The 26155-nt window shown below is 37.7% G+C and overlaps 1 protein-coding gene across 1 annotated transcript in view; it reads right to left on the reverse strand.

Annotated features, from left to right (window-relative positions):
- LOC124187151 overlaps positions 1-26155 on the reverse strand; it is an 86145-nt gene that overhangs the window by 14714 nt on the left and 45276 nt on the right. The window contains exon 4 of the transcript XR_006871778.1: positions 16383-16521. The gene's annotated coding sequence lies outside the window, so the exon portion shown is untranslated. The remainder of the gene's footprint in view (positions 1-16382; positions 16522-26155) is intronic.

Genomic DNA, 26155 nt, shown 5'->3' on the forward strand with positions numbered 1-26155 from the left:
GTAATTGTGATGTGCGATTAATCGATTAATGAAAAATGGCGTCATAGAATAATTCAATTTTTTGGTGTCTCGGGTGAATATTTACTTTTGACAACAAATGAAATTTTTCTCAGTGTAGCTACTAGGGAAATTATTTTTGTCTATTTGTTAAATTAATTTTTACACAAATTTTCGCGTTTTGTACATAGATTTCGGATTCTATCGCTGTCGCATAATTCACCAAGTCTTTTTTGACACGTGGTGACCCGGCGTATCACCGCGTACGGAATTATTTGCGTCCATGATTTTCACCGCCACGCCGGTATCGTGAAACGGACAAAAAATTAGAGCTAGCCGCGTGACTTCCGATATTTGTCTGACAATCAGACAAGTTTCGAGTGTCAGACACACACCGCCTGAAAATTCACACCTGCGTATCTCAAAGTAGGTCACGTGGGCGAGGAACTGCGAGAATTAGACCGATATAACAGAGCCGGAAATTGCGGCTCTCTCTATTTCTGTATTTCGAACGTGAAACCGATCTCTCTGGTTTACCCGACGATTTGATTAAAATTCTTCGTCAAAGACTGAATATCGTGTGACAAGTTGGCTCGAAGTTCAACGCGCGTGTTAAAATTCATCTCGTCAAAAAAATCCATCCAACGTACGGAGATCGACGATTCTCCTCCTGCGAAGTGTTTCGAGTTGTTACTGAAGGTGAAATGACCTGTCAAGAGACAAATTGTCAGAGGTACTTAAATACTTGAGGGAGATTTATGGCCAGACAAAAGCGCATCTCCGTCGAAGCCAAACCGTGGCTAATTCTAAATGAAAAATATAACCTTAACAGTTTGATTATTTTTTACTTCCGTGATAGCTCAGAATTGCCTCGAGTTGTTTTCTGCTCTTTTTCGCTCAGCCACGCGCGAATAAGTGAATTTTGGCTTTAATCATGGAATCAACAAAAATTTATCTATTAAACTACTTTTTTGGAAACAACTACCGAGTTTTTTGGTTCCACATGGTCCCTGAAATATTTTCTAAGTGTTAAAAAAATAAAAAATTCATTTATTTATTGAAAAAATAGCATATGTAATCAAATGGTCGAAATTCGAGCTTTTCCTGTCATGAAAATCACACACCAAAAATTTTTACCGACCTATTTCACGATCTTTCTTCTTGTTGTTTTTGTTTTTCCGCCATATTGGATCCACCATTTTGAATTTTCGATTTTCGACTTCAGATTCGTAATCAGCGATCCTAAAAACCCATTTATGTAAAATTTCAACCGAATCGCAGGCAAGGAAAAATATATGCATAAAATAGTTATACAGAGAATTTTATAACGAATTTCAAATCTTCTAGAAACCTCTTTCATTAATTAAAACGTAATTCATTCAAAGGTGAATTGAACTTGTAACGTTAAATTCAAACTCACAGCTGGTCCGTATGAGAGAGAAAAGTTCAGCCGTATTTAACGATAATTATGCTCCTAAAATTAGCGATATTCAAACACTGTTTTGAATATTGACATAAAAATCTATTTTCTAGTCACGTCTTGATTTTATTACTTTTTCTTTTTTTTATCGAGACGTTAAACATTTATAATTGCCTTGAATCAGGCGATATGGGCATTTCCTTAGCCAGAGCATCTTGAGCTGGTCTTAAACAAATCTTAAAACTAACCACGTGCACCCTCCACTCTTACGTAACTTTAAGCTCCCACATTGCCTCCCGAAAATATCGGATACTCTTTCATATTTTCATTTAATCAAGTCTCTAACGTCAATTTATGGTTAAACTAACGTCGAATTATCTCAATAGTTACACGAAAATATGTTATCTCGTAATTTGTTGCTAAAAATTTGACATCCGAACAGTTAGTTGGAGATATCGAACGCATAGATTAAACCAGACGTCCATGTTTTCGCAATAAAAATGAATTTCGAAAGAGTCGAGAGGTTTCAAGCTACCAGATATTATAGGTATTATAATAATAATTTACCGCTTTTGATTCGAAGTCCGATAGCAAACCTCGCAATGCTTGTCTAGAGAAATTTACGACAGTTCAGAATTTGATTCAAGATATTCTCCCCCGCTTGCGCTCAATCGGATCGTAAAATATAAACCAATCGTTCTTCACGTTCATATATATATATATATGCCTGAATGTCGAGGTACGTATCTTGGGTAGTAAAAAAAAAAAAGATAATACGATCAAAACCGATTCTAAAAGAAATTATCGATCGCAAACTCTGACTGGGGTGACGAAATTTTTTTTTCAACTTTCAACGTGACGAGAATCTCAGATAATATTCTCAGAGTAAATTTTTGAATCGTTGAGAATATTTGGTCAATGTTTAAAACTTATGATTATTGCAATTCGTCACGTTTCTTCAGTCTGCGAAATATATTAACGAAGAATTAACGAACGATCGGTCAGTTTGAATAAACTTTGTTCGCAAAATAAGTTACGTTCGATTTTCAAAGTATCGAAGAAACGCTCGAACAGTTGGAGCGTCTGAAAATTGAAAATGAGCGGCTAACTACTGCTGAGTGACTTTTTATTTTCTTTTTTTCTCTTTTTTAACAATGGAGCAAAACTTTTTTACGTTCACCAGTAATGGGGGGAAAAAAAAAAACTGTAATTTGGAATTCTCGAGATATGAAAATGAAATTGAGGTCGCCTGCTCTCCGAGACTGAATTCGAAATTCTATGCCTCGAGAATGGACAAGACAAACATGTTTAAATTCAAGCCTGGCCCTTGTGATGCATAAACAAACAATATTATAGAGCTTTGTGAACTTTATGGCGTTTCACCTGACACGTGAAACTTCTGAAACATACTCTAACCGCAGGAAGAGATGATTATACATGCGTTCTCGACGTTTGCTTTTTCCTTCGGTGGAACGAAAATCAGGTCGCCATGGATTTTCCGAAAGTTAAAAAACATGTTGATGAAAAATTTGAAAATTCGTTGGGAAAAAGTCGGTGAATTTTCAAAATTTATGTTCGATCGGGGTTTGTCTTATTCAAAAATTACGTAGGCTGAGCCTCGTTAAAATACTGGTTTCATTAAAATCAGTTAATTTGAAGTATCGTTAACCTTTTGAAGCATACATTTTTCCATGCAATTAAATTACTTGAAACTGGGTATTTATAAAAGTTCTCGAGCTCGGTGATTTCGAAAATCGAGTTGGATCTGAGAAATTTTTAAAAATCAAAAAACTCGGATCTTACATGAGTGAATTGAGTCAATTTTTTTTATTTTCAGTTCGTCACAGCGGATCCGCCATTTTGAATTTTGAAATACAGACGTCAGATTCGTTTTCAGCGATCCCAAAAACCTTCATACGAACAAACTTCATACAAATCTGATCAAATTTTATATTCTGGGTCAGCCATTTTGGATCCACTATTTTGTAGGGATCCAAAAACCCAAGATTACCGAGTTTCACTTTTCCAGTCCCCGTAAACTTCCCACAATTACATCTATTCTGTAAAAACAGGCATTTTCAACACTCATCAACATTGACATCTTAGAAGTCCAAATATGCAAAAAAAAAAAAAAAAAAAAAAAAAAAAACTACAGGGATAATATGTCATAAATGGAATCTAAATCATGAATAACCGAATGGAAAAATATGTCTCGTATATGAGACGCTGTCAATTCATTTATTAAGGATTCGAAATCGATGTACGACTTCCTAAAATTTAGCCACTTTTTAATTCGTCTACTCGTTTGTTATTTTCTAGTCTTACCAAAGCTTGACCCTGACGGTAATGTATAAGAAAATTTAGGGCAGTCAGTCTGATGGATTTTACTGTTCTCCTAAGTGTAAAGACACGATTTACCGAAGCGATTTTCAACCGACGTGACCTACTCCAAAATGTGATCGATTCTCACGGGGCAACGGCTGCAGGTTCTATGATAATTCGATTAAAGTTAGAAGCAAGCAAGAAGACTGTATAACAGTTTGAATTTCCCACCGCGTATCACGAGCCCAAAATAGAAGGGAGTTCTTCAAGTTCGAGGTCGCGGCTTCACGTGATCACGGGTGATTCCCAAGTATAAACTGCGAAGTAACTTTCTATATAAAAGGGGCGCCTAAGAGTTCACGCAGCCTGCTGAGTGCTTTCTGACAATAAAATTTTATAACTTTTTTTTACAACTTTTTAGTAAAAACTGTTTGGCATACTTTGCAAGGCTTCTTAAAGAATTCCAGTTTTCGATCTTCGATCGAACGATACACCTGAGAGAAATTTTTAGTTCCGGTTAACGCTGAGTTCTTGACTATTTTCATTTTTTACCACAATCGAAAAATATAGTTCCAGGTAGAAAATGAAAATTAGTTTTCTAGCCGTTACCGGAAAGTCCAGTATCCGTTGCTATTCTTTCTCATTAAGATCGCTGTTGCTATATTTTCTTGCAACTGTTGCGAAAATTTAATGCTCGTGTAAGAATGAATTGACGTTAAAGCCTTATTTAACTAATAAAGTACAGTAAACCGAACACACTGATTTTGCGTTGCAATTAGCAAAAAAGGATCGACAATGTAACTTTGCCAATCGGTTTGAAATATTCTTCAAGAATAACTTCGAACCAGGTGTTTCAACACTTTTGTCGATGGACGTATAAGACAGCTGTGATAAGATCTTGTGTAATGAAACATTTAACGCAAGATATGAAAAGTTGACTTGAGAGTACCTTTGAAATCGTTTAAACAAATCTAGTCGAAAAATTCATACCAGCGTGCAAAATTGCACGGGAAACTCTGTAGCTGATTTCCCGTAAGAACTTCGTTTTTCAACTCAGTGAACGTGAAATATCTTGAACGAATCTTGAAATTTTTTCCCAGCCCGGTCTGCTCCGTCTCTCATATTCACACTGTCTCGATTTTCATACATCAAAAGATTCCAATTACGAATAAAATATAAAGTCTGTCTGCGTTGAATACTTTGGTAAAAACCGTTTGTAACCATATCTTGGAATGTCCTTTGGAATATTGGTTGCAATCAAACGTCACTCGCGCGTGATTTTCTTTGACTCTTGAAATTGTACTTGGTTGCATATCGCGTCTCGCAGCGATTGTTCGTTTAAAAATAGAAGAAAACATCGGCTTCGTTCGTTCTTAAAGTAATAAAATTCGAAATAAGAGATCCGTTTTTCATCGTCAAAGAAGTAGGGATAGATATACCAACTCCCAGAGTCAGGTTCAGGTGTCACATTGATTCGCGATCAGGATAAACTCACCCCATCGAACGTCTCGTCAATCAAATTCCAATTTTCGAATACCTTCGATCAGGCCTCGAGTTTTTATGCCTGAGAAGAAAGCTACCGCATGTGATTTTTCATCCCTAGGCAATTGCAGTGGGAATGGCGTGACCGACGGTGATGTAAAGCGTTTATCATCCTTGCGGAACGTTCAGGGTCTTCGCTTAGCGTCCTACGTTGCAAAGGTCATGCAAGAGATAACCGTCGAAACAGTTTCTCCGTTAAGGGAATACTCACGGCTTGGGAAATCAAGCCTCTAACCAACGATTATGAATAAAATATCATCGACTCTTTCGCCCGAAAGAGACCATATTCGAAATACCACTGCGTTGGATCGAGGAGACATACCAGCTGGGGAATCCTACGTTGAATTACTCTGCAACACGAGTGCTCCGTATTGTCCACATGCAATTATGACGAGGATTTCCTCTCGAGCATTCCATTTCCATACTTTAAGCATTATACTAGTCACCAATCATCTCTGAGATACCTACCAGAAAAGGTAAGAGAAACTTGATATTCTTTCAGTCCTGACGACATCTTGTTAAAAGGAACCTGACCAGCAGTGAATACCTACGTAGGATATCTAAGTAGAAAGAAACTCGATACTGCCATCCAATTATTCGAGCAGGAATCCAGACGTGGTACTTTCAATGTCTGCATAGTTCACAATGTTGCATTTCCTTCTATGCTGCTACAGCTAATCACAAGTCTCGTTGAGAGTCTGTTCACAGTCCAGCTGAACTTTTCAATCTTCGGAAAGACCATTGCACCGAATGGTCATGAAAAATGGTAGCGTTTTGAGTTTTGATCTTTCAAATTTTGACCATTCGGTGTAATGGTCTGTCCGAACTTTGACGCGCGTCCGTTAAATGAATGTCAGACGGTGTTATACTGACATCAGACAGTGTTGGGGTGACACTAAATTGTAGTGTACAGAGTCGAAACTACATTTTTCCAACAGTATATCAACTTTTCGAACTGTGACAGATCTTTCTTGGTATCAAAGACCGATGATAAAAAACATCCATAGATGTTAACGTTTCAGTCCTTTGGTGCGAGAGCCTCCTCAAAACGGTGAAAATTTTATTGAACATGACTTACGTTATCCGTGATCCATTTGACAACAATCAAAAACAAAGAAAACTACTTTGGCCATATGGCACAACAATTCTCAAGAACCAATAGGCGTTACAGATAAAATAAACAATTAAAAAACCAATGGTATACTTACTAGTTTTGACATAAAAGGACCATTTAAGGTCAATCGCTGAACCTACTATTGCATTCTTACATGTAAACAAAACCAACATCCTGAAGTTATGATCTTTGATCTTGGATACCAAGAAAAGTCTATCGTATAAATAAAGATGGTCGATCGATTCGTCCATATCTTCAAACTGTCATCGAATAACTAATACATGGCAATGGTTGACCTCTGGTACCCTTTCCAACGTTTTCAAAATTCAGAGACGTTTGAAAGTCGTCCAAGACATGGAAGAGTTGGGAAATATGGAAACATTTCCGTGGTTACAGTGACGGTATTTCCATAAGATATGGATCAGCATCCCTTGCTGTGTGCCAAGTAGTGTTAATAAGAAATGGTCGGATACACTTCGTTGCATTCGCGTTCACTCCCGGTGGAATAGAGCAGGTACGTACCGCGATAACGTGTAGCCTCGACAGGTTGGTAAGAGGTTCGTAAAGTGTATCACGTCCAGAGGGAGGAGGTCGGCAGTGGAAGCTCCTGGAGCAGTTGGCGATACTTTGAAAAAGTCTTCGAGAAAGGCAATCGGTATTCGGAACTTAGTTTCCCCGTTCGAGTAGAGAAAGAACTTTGTGTGTCTGGTGCAACTGTTTCCAGTATAACAAATTTAGGATTCAGTATTTTGTTTTTCTTGCAGAGTCATGTGACGCCCGCTTTCCTGATCTCCTTATAATTCCTCCGAAGCCCCAATGGTTCGATTCGTGAGTTTTCCCCTCAGGTTCGGGGTAACAAATGGCGGGGCAAACGTTTCGCCGACACCTTTTAAATTGCATGTAGATCGGACGCGTGGAGGAGAGTGACAATACCCTCGATCGTACATTAAACTTAATCTTGATGAATTACCAACTACTGGCCATAAACCATCCGGAGTCACGACGACGGAACTGTTGTTGGTGAGGAGGGGAGGGTGTTGAGCTTAAAAACCCATTTTCACTATACCGAGAACCCTGGAGCCCTTTATAAAGAAGGAAGAAAACGCGGGTGTCGGAGATAAATTGAAGGTGATGGAGAGAAAAAAAAAAAATGGTAAATTCCAGACTCCCGGGATACTTACGGTATTATTCGCAATTTTAGACGAGCTTGGGGAAAGTATAAATATTAAAAAAATATACATATATACATATACATGTATACATTTATAAAGAAAAATTACGAACGCCGAGGCATCTTGAGACGGGTTTAATCGATACCGCGCGAATCTGTGCGGGTCGTAATTTTTCGTCAATTCAACTAGCCGATTGCATAATTGGCTTGATGCCTTTAGCCTGGCTCTAATTCAAAGATTAATGCGTTGCGCGGTCTGAATCGAGAATTGTATCGATAAAAAAAAGAAAAGAAAACAATCAAGACGAAGTTTTCGTACTCAGAATGTTCGAAGTGATTAAGCTTTGGTCTTTTTCATCCGATTACAATGTTTTTCGGCTCACTTTAATCGTTGACAAAATTTCCACAAATTTTCTGAAAAAATTCAGAAACATGGGTTGCATCGTGCTAACACTAATCTAATTTTACTATTTCTCTCCTTCTCTCTGGAGATAAATATTTGTAAAATTTCTATCGCACAGTTACAGGAATGTTCTTTCATTTCTACTCACTGCCATCAGTGGAAGTAAATAGATTGCTGAAGATTTTTCGAACAGTTCTTTATCTCTTCCTAACTTTTGATTCCGTCGGTCCGGTCGATTCGCCCTTGAAGCACAGCAGAAACCTTGGGAAATAAATCAGGCGTTTCCTGTTAACTCAGCCTCCGATTGATAAACAATTCGAATCTGAGACGGCCATGGTTTTTTTAAACCGCAACTCCATTCGTTCGACTCGTGCCTCGGCTTTCGATGAGGTAGACATTTTTTTTCGACCATTCGACATCGAAGAGATGAGAAAAATTCAAACGAGCAGAAAAATTATCGTCGAGTGTTTTTTACTCCCATTTTAATGGGGGTCAAGGGTCAAGTTAGCCCGGAGAATCCTCTTCCGTCCAAACGAGAAATAAATTCTGACGACGTTGTTTTACAGGCACAAATACGGTGACTACCGGATCATCCAACGTCCATGAAACGTCCATTGCTGCAGGGTTTTCAATGGGATTCGCGAACGATATGCTTCCCTTTCCGAAATACCGGAAATTGAATTACCTACCATGCGGAGAGAGGAAATGGCGGTCCGGTCGTCAAGTTACGATGTAAACAGAAGTTATTCAACTACTCGAGTCAAACACGCCGATTGTTTAAATTTGATCGCCACGATCGGCATAGTGCTAAAATTAATTCAGAATACTTCCCGCAACTACGTGCAGTTACATGTGCACTCGGAAAAGTATTTTGCCACTTTAAAAATAAATTATGTAGACTTACGATGCAACGTATTATTTGATGGCGGTAATCGATTTGTAGCTCTTGTAATTTCGTAAATTTGACTAATCTTTATCCACCGAATAAATTTAGCGAACTGTACAAAGCGATTTAGTTCAATTTACCAGAAGATATTCGATATTTTGATAATAACATGGAAAAAAGTATCACCTCATTAAATTGACTAAACAAAAATCTAGACTTCGTATTTATAAGTATATTTTATTCAATAATTTTTTTTTTTTTCGTTTCTGAAACAATCGCTTCGTTAATTTTGGCATGTGGAACAAGAAATTGTCTTCTCGCGAGAAAATTTTCTACAAAATGCGTCTAAGAATAGATTTTTTCTTAAAAAAAAAGGAAATATTTTATCTCCGAGCGTGATTTTACCGATGACGATTATTCATCTTGTCGCAGTTTCTATTTATGTCTACGTTCACTGTTTTACCAGGGAATATTCCATGCTCGTTTTAGACATGAATTCACAAAATCTGGCTGAAACAAGAAGAAGTTCGTCTCGATGAAAGAAAGACCGTATCCTCACGGGGATAGAAAGCTCAACACCGAAGCACTCGACATTATATTCCTGCGCTTCAGGGGAAAACTTTTCTTTATTTTTTTCTCTCTCTCCTCCCCCGTCCCTCCGCTCCGTGTTTTTTGTGGGTGTAGAAATCTCTCGCAGTGATTTTATACAAATGGTTTTCATTTCAGCTCGCAGTTGAAGATTACATTTCGTCGGTTGGGAGAAGAATAAAACCATTTCAAGGCACCGTTAACCGTTCGATGCCCGTATTGAAATAGTGTAATCGTCGAATTAAGCCCAACGCAGTTCCTTGATCAAGATGGCGAAAAGCCGGAAGTATGCTCACCGCTGAAGAAAGTCACTTCAAAGCGTCATTGCAAGAACTTCCGTAGTTCCGAGCTTCATTATTCTCGTTCAAGCTTTCTCCGACGTTAAGGTTCGAGCATCCGAATAAGGTCTTTGCTTTCCATTCGCGTCGGCGGTAATATCCAACAGCAAAAAGCGTGTAGCTCATATCCCGCGGAGCCTGGAATTTTCCACTAGGGAATAACTTTTATATTTACGACTCTTGAGTGATTTTCAATATAACCGAAAGTCGAGTAGATCCAAATTATTCATACTACGACGTATTTTTAACGGATTTGGCAACGTCCCTTCGGTACAAAATGTCGAAAATATTGCGTCGTATGCTGAGAAAAATTTCATTGCCTACAGTAACTAGAAAAATTGAGTAAGACAGGTATCGTTAAAAAAAAAAAAACTGTTTGAATATTGTTGGAATCGCGAAAAACGAGGTACGCGTAAACATTTTGCGCTATCGTCGATCCTTTTTTGGTTATTGCAACGCAAAGTCAGTTTCTGAGGTTTACTCCACTTTTTTAGTTAAACAAGGCTTTAACGTCAATTTATTCTTGCACGAGCGTTAAATTTTCGCAACGGTTGCAAGAAAATATAGCAACAGTGATCGTAAATGAGAAAGAATAGCAACGGATACTAGACTTTCCGGTAACGGCTAGAAAACTAATTTTCATTGTCTACCTATAACTATATTTTGTCGATTGTGGTAAAAAATGAAAATAGTCAAGGACCGAGCGGTAACCGGAACTAAAAATTTCTCTCAGTGTATGCATAATTTTACCGATTTTATTCACGTAACCCAAAACTGTTTGGGTACACTAGGATTCGGATTTCGTTTTAAAGTTCGGATATCAGTTTGACCCGCTTCCAAGTGGACAGATGGCTGGATAACATTGAGAAAAAATGCCCGTTCGTTTGAAGTATCAACCTAAAACTCGGTCCTTGCAAAAGTTTTCCAGATGGTTCCCATGGGGGTAATCAGAATTGAAAATAAGCAAAAAAGTTGGGGAGAGAAAAAAATGGCAAAGATTCAACAGCTCGCAAAGTTTGATCGTCTGGGTCCATTCAAGTATCAGCTAACGCTAAAACAGGTGTGGACCATTCTGAAAAACGTTATCAAATGTTAGCCTATAGTAGCAGGCATTTCAGTCAAACATTAGCTAATACTTGAATGGCTCCGGAAATCGTTCGAACAAACTTTTGAAAACAAGGCCAAGTTAACTAATAATCTTCGATGTACGTGGTTTGAATAATTCGATACAAGAAAAAAAAAGAAAACGGTGATAGAATATTTGTAGATCGGTATGACAGAGCGGTTTTTAATGTACCGTGTCTACCCTTCGGACTAGAAACTCGGGAATACGTGGTTGGATTACTCGGTGAACATTTTTTTACAACCCCTAAAAATATGGCCGAAGTTAAAGCTTGGGTTTAGCACGCATCGCAGTGCTCAATTTGGAAAGGTCCTAAAGTCGGCTGTCATGTCAGCTTATCGTCAGCGCCAAGACGTGCGGCTCTCACAGAGTGTCTGAACCTCGCCTCAACCATCTCACCTAAAGCGGATGACGAGCCGTGATCGATCAGCCCAATATGGCCCGAGTATAATGTCTTTGAAATTGGATTTCTCACACACGATGCTTTGATTCGTCTCGATTTTATTACCGAAAACACGATCGGCTCCGGCCGTTTGTACAAAAGTATAAAGACACGTCACACATCTATATACTGTTTCAAATCGATGTACAAATAACAAACTAAATTTTTCTCAGTGTAGCTAATTGTCGAATGATCTAACGCGCATGCGCTAAAATTCTAGCGCAAATTCAGTTGTTTTGTCAGGTTGACCAACCGTCGTAAGTTCGGATGCCAGGTAGCCGCGATGTATATAACCTCAAAAATATTTGCGGCATCTTTAATAGATAAAACATTTTTGTCGTTGGAACTGTTTTTGAAGATCGAATGAGCGGATTGCGAATGTTTTTATTCGTAAAAATAATTAATCGGGGAATGACCGAAGTTGAGCACAACTGCCAACGACAGCTGTAAAAATTTTTGAGGTTACGTACATCGCGGCGACCTGTCGTCCGAACTTGTGACGGTTGGTCAACCTGACAAAACAACTGCTTTTGCTCTAGAATTTCAGCGCATGCGCGTTAGACCATTCATTCGACCGTCAGCTAACCACTCTGTGCATTAATACCCGATCCACATTTCCTATACACTGTAAAATTAAAAATCAGTTTGCAATAATTTGGTTTTATCGATAGAAAGGATTGTCATCTGTTATTTCATCGAGATTATCGTATCAGTTGAAATTTGGGGTTTGCAATAAAGGTTTTTAAACTATTCGTTTCCACGATCGAAGGAATCAGCGCGACTTCCGGACACATAAAATGAGGGGAAAAACAGTGATCATTATACTCATACACGTGAAATAGATTCTCCTCTTTAATTTCCATACAGGAATAAGCTTTCAGCCTCGTGACATTGATGAACCGTACCTACTCGTTTTTCAGGTATTCGAGAAAATTTACGTCACATTGACGATCGGCTTGGTCATAGGAGCCTCAGTTTACTCCGGTGTATCAACGTCAAACGCAGACCGTGACTTGCAAAACGTATTAAATTGATATAATTTCACCATGAAATTTTTGCCAAGATTCTGGATATTCTCCGGACAACGCGAGAAATCAAATTCAAATACACGCGAACGAATTAATCACACGAGTTGAAAGAACGAAAGAAGAAAGAAAATAAAAAATATGCCAAGTCCGGAAAATAAATGATAATGAAATTGCGTGGCAACTATGCCAATGACGAAAGTCATTCACTCTGTTCACTTACAATAAAGACCTAACTTAAACCGAATCTAAATTATCCTGATATAATGATTGCTAATTATGCATACTAAATATTACTGCGCTGTTTTTTTTTGTTTTTTTATTTCAATACATACTACGAGACTCGATTAATTATTAAATTATAACAAAGGAAGGTACGTTAAATTCCATATTATATTGCATCCGTGGCTTGCATATTGATCCACTTATGATAAATATCGTTTATAATATGAAAGCCACGCGTTTCAACCAAGCACGTATATGTATAATGTATTATAAATAACGTAAGAATAAACTATCAGCATCGCGATAAGAATTTTCATCGCTTCTAATGACCTGTGTGTTCAAATTGTGACTTAATATAAATACATCACTTGATTCACGACGGTTTGTGATGAATTCAAAACCTCTGTGAAGTTAGCTAGTCGTAAAATTCTCGGGTGCAGAATATGCGAGAATGAATATCGAGGGAATTATATTTCCCGCGTAACAGTTCCAGTCTTGATAAAATATCGATTCTATGCTTATACGATACACTAACACAGTTCGTATAGTTTGACTAAAATATTTCATCAGGCTGAATATATCTGGAAAAAAAGGGAAGGGCCTGAATCGATTTAGGTATCCTGTTTCCATCCATCCCCTTAAGGATAGATCGGGGGAACGTCTTGATCAAAAGTTAGCGTAAATCAAAAATAACTTTTCAAAAAGTTTTCATTATTTTTTTATACCTGCGCAAATGACAATATAATAACCACGAATGAAACAACATTCTCAATATGTACTAGAAACGAGTCTGAACTGGTCCGGATAATATAAGCTTATAAAATATCAAAAATTTCGTTACTGTTTTGGTTTTATATAATTACAACGTCAAAAATGATGAGACTCTGGTCATTTTCATCGTATATAATATAAATGATATTTTTAGGCTTACTCTGATCACTGACCAGATGACCGTAAATTATCTGAAAGGAATTGTAAAAAATTTCACACTATAGTTTAGTTATAATCCGCAAATGGAATCCCTGACGAACAACGTTTGTTGTAACGTAGTTGTAAGAATCTATTTTTCTTCACTCTTGAGATATCTTATTTCGAAGAACAAAAACAAAAAAAAAAAAAACAATTTTAAACGATCTCAAGAGATGTTTATTGTGAAGAAATTAAGTTCAAAAATACTAAATTCTGATTAAAAACGCCAGGGTTTTAATGATTTTTAAATTTTTAATTGTAAAACCTTTTATAAAACAGTCTACATCTTATCTTGTCTTATTCGCATTTACTCAGATTCGATCCCGTCATATCATTGAGATGTCTTTCCATCCGTTTTTACTGCGACTAAAGCAATTTTTAAAACGGTTTTATCACTCTTCCTAACTTTTTACTCAGACTTCCCACCCCGATATATCCTTAATTTGATATTGCAGAACAACCTTAGGTGTAGCTTTTCAAGGCCAGGTGCCGACGTAAATTTTAGCATCCCCTTTCAGCGTATCCATTGAGCTGTGACATCGAGGAAAAAGACTGGCATAAATTGGAAATCGTACGCCTAAACCGGAGAGCACGCACAATAAGACACCTCGACTGGAAAGCGTGACAAGCATTTTGGGCAAAGACGCAAAAAGAGAGAAAAAAAAAAAAAAAAAACCACAATTCGCCACCGTCTATGAGGATTCAGACCTACTTTTGGCGTAGTTCAAGTGTAGCGATGAGAAGAATCCCTGATAAAAATAACTTCTACGCCAATGTGCAATAAAGTGGACTTCGTTGAAAATCGTAGGAAATTTTCCAAAAGCATGGAACATTGTGGAAAATCGTCGAAAATTGTATTGTTTTGCATAGAAAATTACAAATTTCTACTAAGAATTATAAAAATTTACAATTTTTTGTAAAAGATTGATTACAATTTCCGACACGGACAAGATGCGTTTTGTTTTTTTTTTTTTTCTACGTAGAAATTCGTAGAATTTTGTTAAAAGAAAAGTACCAGCTTTGATGAAAAAAAAAAAATTACAAAAATCTGCAATTTTCTGTTGCAATTTCGAAAAAAGACGACAGAAATTTTTTTATTCCGCAGTATTGTAAGAATTTCATTGAAAAGTACAAGATTTTATGAATTCCTGCGAAAAAATTGGATTGATCGACAATGTTAGAATTCGATTTAGATCGATGAGATTACGAATATGTACAAGAAAGTACAAAATGCTATTTTTGAACCACCGTCAGACGTCGCATTTCTATGATAAGGAAAACTTATTAGAGACAAGTTAAGTATCGAGAAGAATTCCGGTCTTCACTCAAAGAGTAATTTTCTCATCTTTTGAGTATAATCTATTCGAATTTAAATAATCCATCGTAGATTTTTGAGCTCATCTTGTATCAATACGCGATTCTTATGAAAAACCTAAGGTTTGTGATTTGATTAAACCAGGAATTTTACGACATTCTACAACAAATTATAATTATTTCATCATATGATATGAGAAAAACGATCATACAAATGCAAGCTATTCTACAGGTATCTATAATATACGAAAATAATTTTTGCAAAAAAAGTACAATAGTTACTATATTTTTCGATTATGGTGAAAATTGAAAACAGTTAAGGACTGAGCGGTAACCGAAACTAAAAATTTCTCTCAGCATAATTAATCGTAAAATCAAATTCGTAGTCACGCGTAGAAATCATTTCCACGAGGGATAAGACTCGCCAATTTACAGGGTTGGTCCAAATTCGCATAATGATTTTCAGACTCGAATACCGCCTACGTGGAGAGAGCGAATAACGCCCACACTTCGGGTAAATATTATCATTTAAGGTTACTCGAGCAGCTGGGTCGAAGTTACCGTTCATTATTAAGTTTGATGCGTGATCCTCATGCCTCAGCAGCAAATTCGACGCACATGCCAGATTCAATACTTCTACTTCGATGGTACCACAGGGTGAAAAGAAAGGGAGAGAGTGAGAGGAAATAAAACGGGAGTCAAGCCTCAGCATTAAAAGCTTTGTACTTTTCAGCAATTTTTACTTTGAGACCTATCGCTGCGAGCGTGTTTTCTCCCCACTTTATAAAAGTTTCCGTAGATAAAAAGACCAAAAACGAAAAAGAAAAGAGAGAAAGAACAGCAAAGAATCAATTAGCCATGTTAGGAGTGAAATTTGATATAAGGATAATGCGTACAACAATATTTTCTTCGATTATATTCTTGTTTAACGAAACTCTCTCCAGATGAGATTAAAACGAACACTTTACAACGTAGGTACAAGAATGGAGGTCGCAAGGAATTGAAATATCAATTTACATCCCCTCTTTCCGTCTCACCCATCCCATCAATTTTCCTGTTCACCTAATGCACTGTGAAATTATAATATATAATAACAAAGCTGGTTCCAGTTCACAATTCCGATCACGCGTCTGCGACACCTCAAGTTATTCTCATCGAGGTTTGACAGGCAAACATAATTCATCGGGAGCCCGATTTACGCCACAGCTGTTCATTTACCTATTAACTATTACTGAATTTTTCTACTTACTGTAACAAATGAAATTCGTTAAATTAGACGTGAAATTAGACGTTAGACCGCCTCGTTATAAAATAAATAATACGCATCGATATTTGGTTCAACGTCCTCTTCAACAGTGGTTATACTGGGTACCATAACGACCCAGACAAGGCCGTGCAAGCACTCAAAACGCGACACGCCTGTTTTCCACACACGATTTCCATTATTTGCAAGCGTTAAAATTTGCATCGCGGAACGAAAGTAACTTTGTTAGCATATATTACCTTGATCCTCACGCTAACCAGGCACTCGTACATCACCCAATCAATCTTCCACACCATGGCAGCCGTAGGATCTCTGATGTGGCCAGCAAGTAGCCGGAAACAAAGGCTGCCTGATCCACGTCTTACCTGGTGGTTTAATCTGGAATGGTTAAACGGCAGTTGAATCAAACACAAGTTTAACACCATCAGCATCGAATACCGGGAAATGAATTCTCTGTCTTGGTATGCCAATAGTCAAAGTAGAATGAATTTCGTATGAGATGTGGAATCGCAGTCAAGATTTAACAAACTGTTGGGTATATTTCACCGGTGAATATAAGTATAATAATAGTAATAATAATAATAATGTAAGAGGCATCAACAGTTCTAAAGAAATATCAAATGGGTAGGAATGATACCGAGAAAGCGATGGAACTAAAATCGAATTCATTGTTGCGTCGCTTTTTGTGATACGCGTAGGTATATCGAGTGGTTGAAGAAAGTGACACAATCTTGAAATGAAACTTGAAGCAATCGATTTGAGCTGACTGGTAATTGAATTCTATGTATATACATTTTCATTCAGAGTTATAGTCGACGGTGGAATGAAAAAGTTGCGAAATATAGAACGTTGGCGAAGTTTCCTGAAACGAGTTTCGAACGTGAGTAAATATCCGGAACCTTAGCTACTTCGTATTTGGCATGTACCGAAGGTCTTCCAATTCGAAGAAAGTAGTTATAAACGCGTATCACGATGAGGTTTAGCTTGAAGTCTTTCAAGATGAGAAAGTCTTTGAAGATACTGGTAAAGGATAGCAACGTTAAGCTTCTTCTACCAATGTGCAATTACGGTAGAAACGACAATCGGACAAAAAAGAATCACCCTCGTTTCGGCATCGAGTACCTTATGGTGTAGGTAAGATTCGTGTAAAACGCTGAGCCGAAGCCTGAATGAGAATAGGTTTCAGCAATGGACGGTTAATGTTATACCATTGCGAAAGAAGATACATCACCCAGAGTTCCATTTAGACGGACAGTGGCGTAGGTAGGTTTAATTGAAAACAAGGTGTCACTCGGTATAATATATCAGAGTTTCTAGGTCTTCGAGGTAAAATATGACCGTCCAAAAGGCCGGACGAAAAAAGCATGACAAACTGTTAAGAAGACATCGTTACCAAGGTTTGGAGTGAAATAATAGCTGATTGAAACTGTCTGACTGGGGAAAAAAATTTAATGTATAAATTTCGGAACAAGGATGGAAGGCTGAAGACTTGGATCCACTCTCAGTATAGTTGGAACAAATCAAGTGACATCAGGTCGACACTGTGCAAGATTTTGAAAATGAGTCGCCATTTTGACAGGCTGTAAACTTCATTCAGGGATTTGTCGTTAATCGAGCATAATTCATGAAAACGCGAGTATATTTGCATTTTAGGTCAAATTCTGGAGAGGTAGGTACCGATAATGAGTGGTATTGAGAAACATTAGAGTGGGAAAATATAAAAACCAAGCAGTATCGATATAATTTCACTTGGGAAATACTGCTGAAATATCTGAATCTCACTTTAACATTTGCTGAATTCTTCTGGGATTCTCTGAATACCTTTTTCCGAGTTAGGCGGAGCTTTTTTCACTCCTGAATCTATTCAGACTTTTCCAAGAAATATTACACATACCATGCGTAACTTGGATTAACCAACATCGACTTAGTTGTGATATTTTACTACCGCGTCTTTATCCATCTTGGAATTTGGAAAAAAAGCATCTTCTTTACAAAACCAGTGTTTGCAGTTAACATCTCGTTGGATTTTGTAGCTTCGCTGAGCTATGTAACGTATTGTTGTAATTACTTAGGGTTCAATGTAATACAGGGGCGAGTTCTTTCTCTCTCTCTCTCTCTCTCTCTCCCTCCCTCTCTCTCTCTCTTTCTCTCTTTCTCTCTTTCCCTCCTTCTCACTTCGGTTGAAACGTCAATACGCATTGTTTGAATGACCCAGATTTCCAAGAAAGCAACAATGTAAACTCTGCAAGTAAAACCGAGACGCCTCCCGCACTTTGTAAGTGATATCGCTCTGCAAGTTCAACACGCAACCCAAGTTCTCGTTTAAGTAAACTGTTGTACAGAAGCCAGACCCATAATTGAAGTTATATACAAGCTCAAAACCTGATTAAAAGTGCTAAAAATATGAAATTTCAAACTTGGAATAATTAACGGTGTTCATTTTCACATTATCGTCTCATTTTTACAGTTTGTTTTTATTGTTCCGTTTTTTATTTCAAATTCAACTAGCAGTCAATTATTCAAACGATGAATTGGAATTTCTTTCAAATGCAAAACGTCGTGTTCAATACGGCGGTCAAAATTGAAAATTTATTCTTCTTACAATTAGTGCAAGTTTTGAAATTCAAAAACGAGTAATTTTTGTTCTCGAAAAACACTTATTGCGCATATATTGTGCAACTCATTGAATCGATTCATTCGACTGATTTTACCGGAACTTTAAATTCTGGGGAAGATTGCAATTAATACAATATAGATTTCTCTGTAATCTTAAAGCATATCATTTTCTAAATATTATTAAACCTTTGAAATAAATGTACGTCAGCTTGACTTGTACAGTAAGATTTAAGTGGCGTGAGATTTTTCAACGCCTTAATTTGTCTCCGCAATTGCGAAAGCAATTTGTTCGAAAAGAATTGAACCGCAAATTTTCCAAACGTATCCGGATGAAATAGGTAATCGAATCGAGTACAGAGATCCAGCTTCCCACACTGGTATTCTCAATTCCTGCAAAGGACAACGCAGCAGACTTTTACGATTAAGCTTGAGCTGATCCAAGCGAAGCACTTTTACGGTATAGAAGTAAAAGAAAAAGAAGAAAAAGAAGAAGAAGAAGAAGAAAACGAAAAGGACATTTTAGTCATACATTATAATAAATTCCAAGTGGATACGAAAAGCGGGCAAATCCCAATATTATTTCACTCAGAAACAATGCGACTGTCTGGAAATGCAAATGTTTTTCATCTGAGCCATCGAGTGGCGTGACCACGTTCATCTCACGCCAATTCATTGTGTAGACCTTACACCCAATGCACTTGAATTTTTCATCTCTTGATTTCAACACGTCCTGATGCTGCTCGTGTAATATTTCAATAAAAGTGCGATCATTCTTTTCATGAAAAACTCCTGACTCAATCGCCACTTTGATTAGGTATGCGATTATATTTCACGAATGATAATCGATCATCATATTGCGAATCAATGAAGAAAACATTGAAAGACCAATTTGAATGTTCGAAAATTCTCGCATAAGCAATATAGAAAAGTTTTGTTTGGAGTCGCGTTTTGGCCACGTTTCAGAGGCCATTTCTCAAGCTTCATCCACCTTCATCTCTCGGCAATTAATCAGGTTCCGTCAACTCACTGTCTGATCCTTTCAAGGTCCATTTCCACCCACACTCCGACGTATCAATTCCCATGCCTGAGTCCTATACCCATGTGTACGTCTAGCCCGCTTCTATTCGGCATTTCGGAAGTCGATCTCACCGGAGACCAAATCAGTCTTAACAGTGGACAGCTGGTTAAGTTCAAACACATACGACCGTCCTAGCACCGTTTATTTACTTCCGTCCTGCGGCGCCCAAGCTGTTGCTACTTTGTGACCCAAGGAGGTGAAGCGAAAATCAACTTTCCAGGTCGAGAGGCTATGGAAGTACATGACCAAAAGCCACGCAAATCTTCGTCTCATTATGCTTTTAGGAAACAAAGTCTCTCCAAGATGATAAATTTCAAAGTTCATTCCATTCTTTGGGGCCAGTTTTCGTCTCCAAACTTTCACCGATCATATCAAAAGCCTTTGTGTCAGAGCTCCGCACCTCCCATGGGAAAAGACTAACGCAACGAGCTGGCGCCGGTCGACCAGAAAGAGGACCCAGCTTAATTTCCCTCCCATCACTGCAGACCTGCTCGAGAATATCCCGTATAGGTAGTAGCAGGAAACGGCCGTCTGTCTTGGGAATCGATAAACTGGCAAGTGCACCGTGATCGTCTCATTTCGACTTCCACATCATCTTCTTCTTCGCTGGTTTTTATACTCCCCCATAACATTCCTTCGGCAGTAGTTTCTTATCGATGTTCACAATTGCACTTCCAAAGATTTGATCGAACCGTTTACTTCCGTCATCCAAACTCTCTCTCTATTACTCTGTTTCACTCTCGCTCTCTACCTCTCCCTATCTCTCCGACTTTATTCGATGTTCAGTGACCGTGGGGCGTTTGATTTCCTTCACGTCGTCATTGGCAAATGCTCACTTTCACGCTTGTTTGCATCGATGATCGTGGCACGGTATCAATTCCTCCGCTTCGAGTATTTCATCTGCAGCCAACCTCTTCCTCATGGTCTTGAAACTTTCACCATTTCCATGACGTGTGTTCGTCCGTATGCATCAACCCCAAAATATATTTTCCCTCGCTCAGCCCTTGTCTTCAGAGATATCGAGAATCGCCATCGAGGCAGGGGATCAGAACGTTTTCCCTGTGCCTTCTGTTTTCGCATTTTTTATCACTATCATTCTTTATTCTGTTTTTTTTTTTCGTTTCACTTTTTCCCTTCCACTTTTCCTCGAGGACTGAGGATCAAGATTGGGAAAACTGTGCGGCTTGGAAAGCATTTCTTCCTCACCCTCTCGACGCCGTTGAAAAATTCCGTAGAAGTCAGAAGTCTTCCGGTCGGCCCTGACATCGTTCTCGGTTTCCTTATGGCCGCTCAGTTTTCTCCACGCAACGATTTTACAGCTTAAACCCTTTCTCCCCATCGCGCAAACTGCCCTTCGTCGTATTATCGAACGCCATTTGCCACCCTCGCGTAAAGGACACACAATTCGCCGTCTGTTTATCCTCACTGACAAAATATTGTACCAATCTAGGTCTGCTGGTAAGCTCGCGAACACTAGGATACGCCTTTGTCCGTGGATCCAGGTTAACCACATTACGACGGTGTATGATCAGTAATTGCCCAGATCTAGTGGATGTCAAGTTGTGGCGTGAGGGTAACTCTCAGGTAATGACATGGCGCTAACGATCGCGTTCAACCAAGGTACCTTAGTTGGTAAGACAGGTGGCTTAGTTGATAAAACAGGTATCTTAATTGGTAAAACAGACGGCTTGATCGGTAAGACAGGTGGCTTAATTGGTCATATAAATGACTTTTTTTATCTTATTAACTCACTTGCCTCCGCTGTATCATGCAAACTAGTGCTGAACCAAGATATCCGGAGCGATAATTCCAGCTTCTTGGTTCAATGCATAGTTAGTATAAATTGTCGAATGTTGTCGTGTCTGAACTTCTCACGGAAACATGATGATACCATTATTCGTATCTTATATTTAGGGATATTGATCTCACTTCGAAGTCAGTGAGATAAAGCTGCAGGTTCCACAATTTGTTTTGTTTCGTTACTACGACGCATGTCTCGCGATTTTGTATTGTGTTACGAAATTGAACTCCTGTACCCGTTCGAGCTATAAGAATAACTCTCCAATTTTTCTCATCCATACGGTTACGCCGCGAGGCTGTTTTTCCATTTATCGAAGGGAAAATCCAACGAAGTCTTCTTCGTAAACAAAATACAGAGATATTTGGGGTAAAGTATAAGAGGCACTACGACCAAGTTGAACGTCTTTAACCTCGTCCAATATCTGATTGATTTTTTCTTTCGATACGGCCAAAATCAATGTCAGTAAAATGAATTCCGTTAATAACCTACTGTGGAAAACTTCAAATTCAGGACTATTGAACGGATATGGTATTCCGAGTGTCAAGTGACGACAAATCAAGGTTTCACAGCACGTATAGGTCTTACAATTTTAATGGTCTTGGTCGATATTCTTGAAGCCACAAGGTGCGTTGTTATTTCTTCCAACTTCTGCAGTGAAAAGGCTATACCGCCATCTCCTTTAAATTCGCGAGTCAGCAGATCGTGAATTATACGATAAGCAGGATAAAAGACTTCACTTGCCCCAAGTTCCAGAAACACTGACGAATAGCATTAAAATTATTACCAACCTTAAAGACTCGGTCCGTAACGTTCATTTGAAGAATTCTTGTCTTTCGTTTCTTTATTCACGTTCTTGATATTTCACAATTCGCGTACATTGTGAGTGGAACAAAACTCATTGCGCTTCATCCATCTATGTTCAATCCCTCAATTTGAGACAAGAAAATATAATAAACCTGCTAATATTCGATTGCACTTGATCAAATACATTGAAAAGGTACACCTTACGTCCGACCGTCATAAAAAATTCTTTCAAATCAAAATTCACACAATTTCTCTGACCAATGGTTGACCATTCCTAACAGTAATGCTGTATCTTTGATATCGTCTCTTAAACATCGTACAAACGGCATAATTTCTAACTAGACTATACAAGTTGAACTCCCTTATAACAATTTCCTCTGCATGTTAGCATTGAACCGTCCGTTTCGCCTCAGGCTGATCTCACGCATACACGCACAGTAAACGTTGCAGGTACGTTTACGCTTCATGGATGGTGTGCGTCAGACTCGAGAGTATTGTAAATAACAAATTCTGACGTCAATTTCTACAGCAGCGTGTCAACCGGGTGCATGGCTGGTTAACCGCGGGGTGAGATCAACCACATTAGGTTGAACTTGGAGCCCGGCTGTATTTACCCTCTCTGGTTTTGAGGGAGGGCGCCGATTGGTAAACACGAAGCATACCGCCCCACAAGTCAGATGAGCAATTTGTTGGCACAGTTTACGCCGGGCAAAGTTATTACGGCTTATAATAAATTCGGATTAGTTCTCTGCTAAGATTCCAAAACAATTTTGGAAAATGGAGAGTTTAGGATACCGGAACAGTGTTCGGATGGATATTTATTTCGTTTTCACAGCACGCAGCCAATGCAATTGGACGTACCACTTGAAGTTTGTAGAATTCCTAGGAAACTTTGACAATTCAAGCTTGAAGCTTGAAGTATTTGAATCGTATTTATCTATTTATCCATTTTATCATTTCACGCAACGAGTATATTTCTGTCGTTCTCAACGTCTTAATCACATCGGAATTTCAGAGGCTTTCCCACAATTAACGCACACCCACGATTTTCTGATGAAATACACTTCGACGGATGAATGAAAGTAATAACAGCGTGAGTTAATTTTATTCCGTGAAATTTGTGGCGGCATAAATTGTGTTGGACTAAAGTTGCAGGTTTCTCTTGGCTAAACGACGTTCAAAATTAAATCCTGCGTTACGATCTAACGCCTACATATTTACGTTGGTTGAGTTAGAAATAAATTTAGAATTTCGTTAAACGGTGCCTAAGACTTAGAAAAATTCAAGTTTGGCACGAGATGATTGAAAAAATGCTAATTTTAGATTAATTATCGACGTATTAATTCTTCGAACAAGCTGCTAAAAATTCTTTAATAGAACTCACCAAACCGTTGCGAAGAAAAAAGTCTCACATCAGCAGGCTACGTACATAATTATACATTATATATATATATATATATATATATAAACTTTTTTTGGATCGGATGTAGGAAAAAATTGTGCAACTTTTTCATTACTGGTGCGGTATCGAAAAAAGTTACGTTATGTAAGGATTATAGTGAGAACTCTGTGAAGCTGTTACAAAACTCTTTCCAGAACTCATCTCGCTGCTTCATCCGGAAGAAATTCAACCAGCTAAGGAACTTTGGAATTGTGTAATATAATGTTTAAAAGTTTGAACTATCTCATTCTAAATGTGATTGACAGTGAAAACTGTTTGGCCGCGAATCGATACAATTTGCATTAATTTTATTACAAAATAGCCTTACATTTTTTGGGGTAAAAAAATATAAGGTATAGGAATTATAAACAAAATTTTCGTTTCAAATCGCTTCAAGATTATTAGGAATCTAGCAGATTCTTTCGATTTCATTCTGCGATGAATGGTTTTATTCACATGATTACTTTGGAAAAATTCACTGAAACCTGCCGAAAATGAATTTCAGGGAAATTTCACTCCGTACAATTATGAGAGATGAACCGGAATTCATGGAGAGAAAACCACGCCAACCGATTCAACGATGAACAACGACGAGAGTACGAAGCCTTTTTTGGTTTAATTGATCTTGAACATTAACGGAGATAAAAAGGTGGTTTTATAGCGCAGTAACATCAAAGAGACAGAGTTGAAACAAAAAAAAGGTACGGCACTTTTTGTTTGAACGTTGAATAATAATTTACAATTAGATATTTCTTCTGTATTTTTTTTTCAGCCTCAAAAAGATACGCAAAAAGTAATTTTCATAAGATTCGCTTGCATATTAATTGTCGAAAGAAGCAAGAATCCTTTTTAATGAAACACGACCGTCAGTATTATACGTCTTTATTTATTTTTTTCGTGCAATAACTTCCGCCACTTGAACATATATTTCCTATCCGCTGACGTTTCTTCTTACTTTTTTAATATTTCACTCCATTTTTTTCTCCCCCGTCGGTATCGTTTCTTTCTTTTTTCGCCTTTCTCTGCATGGGTGGGTATACCCACATCGTGACTCAATCTCCGTGATACCGAAATTACAATAATTCTCTTTTTTCCATAGCTGCGCAGCGAGCGGGGTGGTGGGAATCTCAGTCCATTCGTAAGACGGTGAAACGGCTCGAGTTACGCTTCGCGGGAGCTCATTTCTTGGGAAAAGTAAATTTCAAGAAAATCTACTTCAGTCCGGGAAAAGACGACAAGTTTCCAAACTCTTGCACCGTCAAAGTGCATGAGATCCAAAGTTACCGTCCGTATGCAAAGTTTACTTCTACGCTGCAAATCTTACATATTATATTAAGCTGCACGCGGCGGCGTTCATTACACAAACTGGTTCAAATATTCATTAAGAGTTTTGCAAGCTTCGAGGACGGTTGAGAAAACTGCCGTAGAAATTTTGAAAAACTACTAAAATTATGCACCTCTCTGAGATAAGAGATTTGCAGTTGATTGGATGCCTCGACGTTATTTGAACAAGTTTCATGAAATTCGATTTCATCAACTTGCAAATATAATTATCATACGAAGTATCGACGACTCGATACTCTGAAATGGATGGCCAATGTTTTCAACGCTTGAAAAAAATGTCTGCGAATGTTTCAAGATAATAAGAAATATCCATATACATATAATATGAACATAAAATATATCACAAATATATTATCATGCTTGCAGGATAAATTAATAAAAACTTTGCAATTACAGTTTGAATTTCAATGAGAATATTGTGCTTCAATTTCACTGAGTTTTAGTTTTTTTTAACCATATTTTACTACTACCAAAAACACAAACACTCAATTTTCGAATGAATTTAAGGCTTAATGGATTGACATTAAATTTTTCTCGTCAATTTTTTAATTAATAAGAAAAATTTTTGGACAAAGATAGAAAAGCGGGCAACTTCTTGGTTTAAAAGCTACAAGCGAATCAAAGGATTGAAAAGTGAGAAAAATCGAATTGAATATAAATTTGAAAAATACAAATTCACGTTCAATTTAATTTTTCTCGCTACTGTGCTTTTGGTTTAGAAGCTACAGGACAAACAAGTTATCGTAAAGTAAGAAACAAACGTATAAAATATAAATTAGTATATTGACGTCAAAATTTTGGTTTTTCAACAAAGAATTCATGAAATTTTTTTTAAGTTAATCGTCTCGCGCTGTTTATTCTGGGAGCAGTTGAAATAAAATCCGTGGTCTAAAAATTCTAAAACTCGGTAAAAAGATGATTATTTCTA

Source organism: Neodiprion fabricii, chromosome 7 (assembly GCF_021155785.1).
Source record: "Neodiprion fabricii isolate iyNeoFabr1 chromosome 7, iyNeoFabr1.1, whole genome shotgun sequence".
Taxonomy (NCBI): Eukaryota; Metazoa; Arthropoda; class Insecta; order Hymenoptera; family Diprionidae; genus Neodiprion; species Neodiprion fabricii.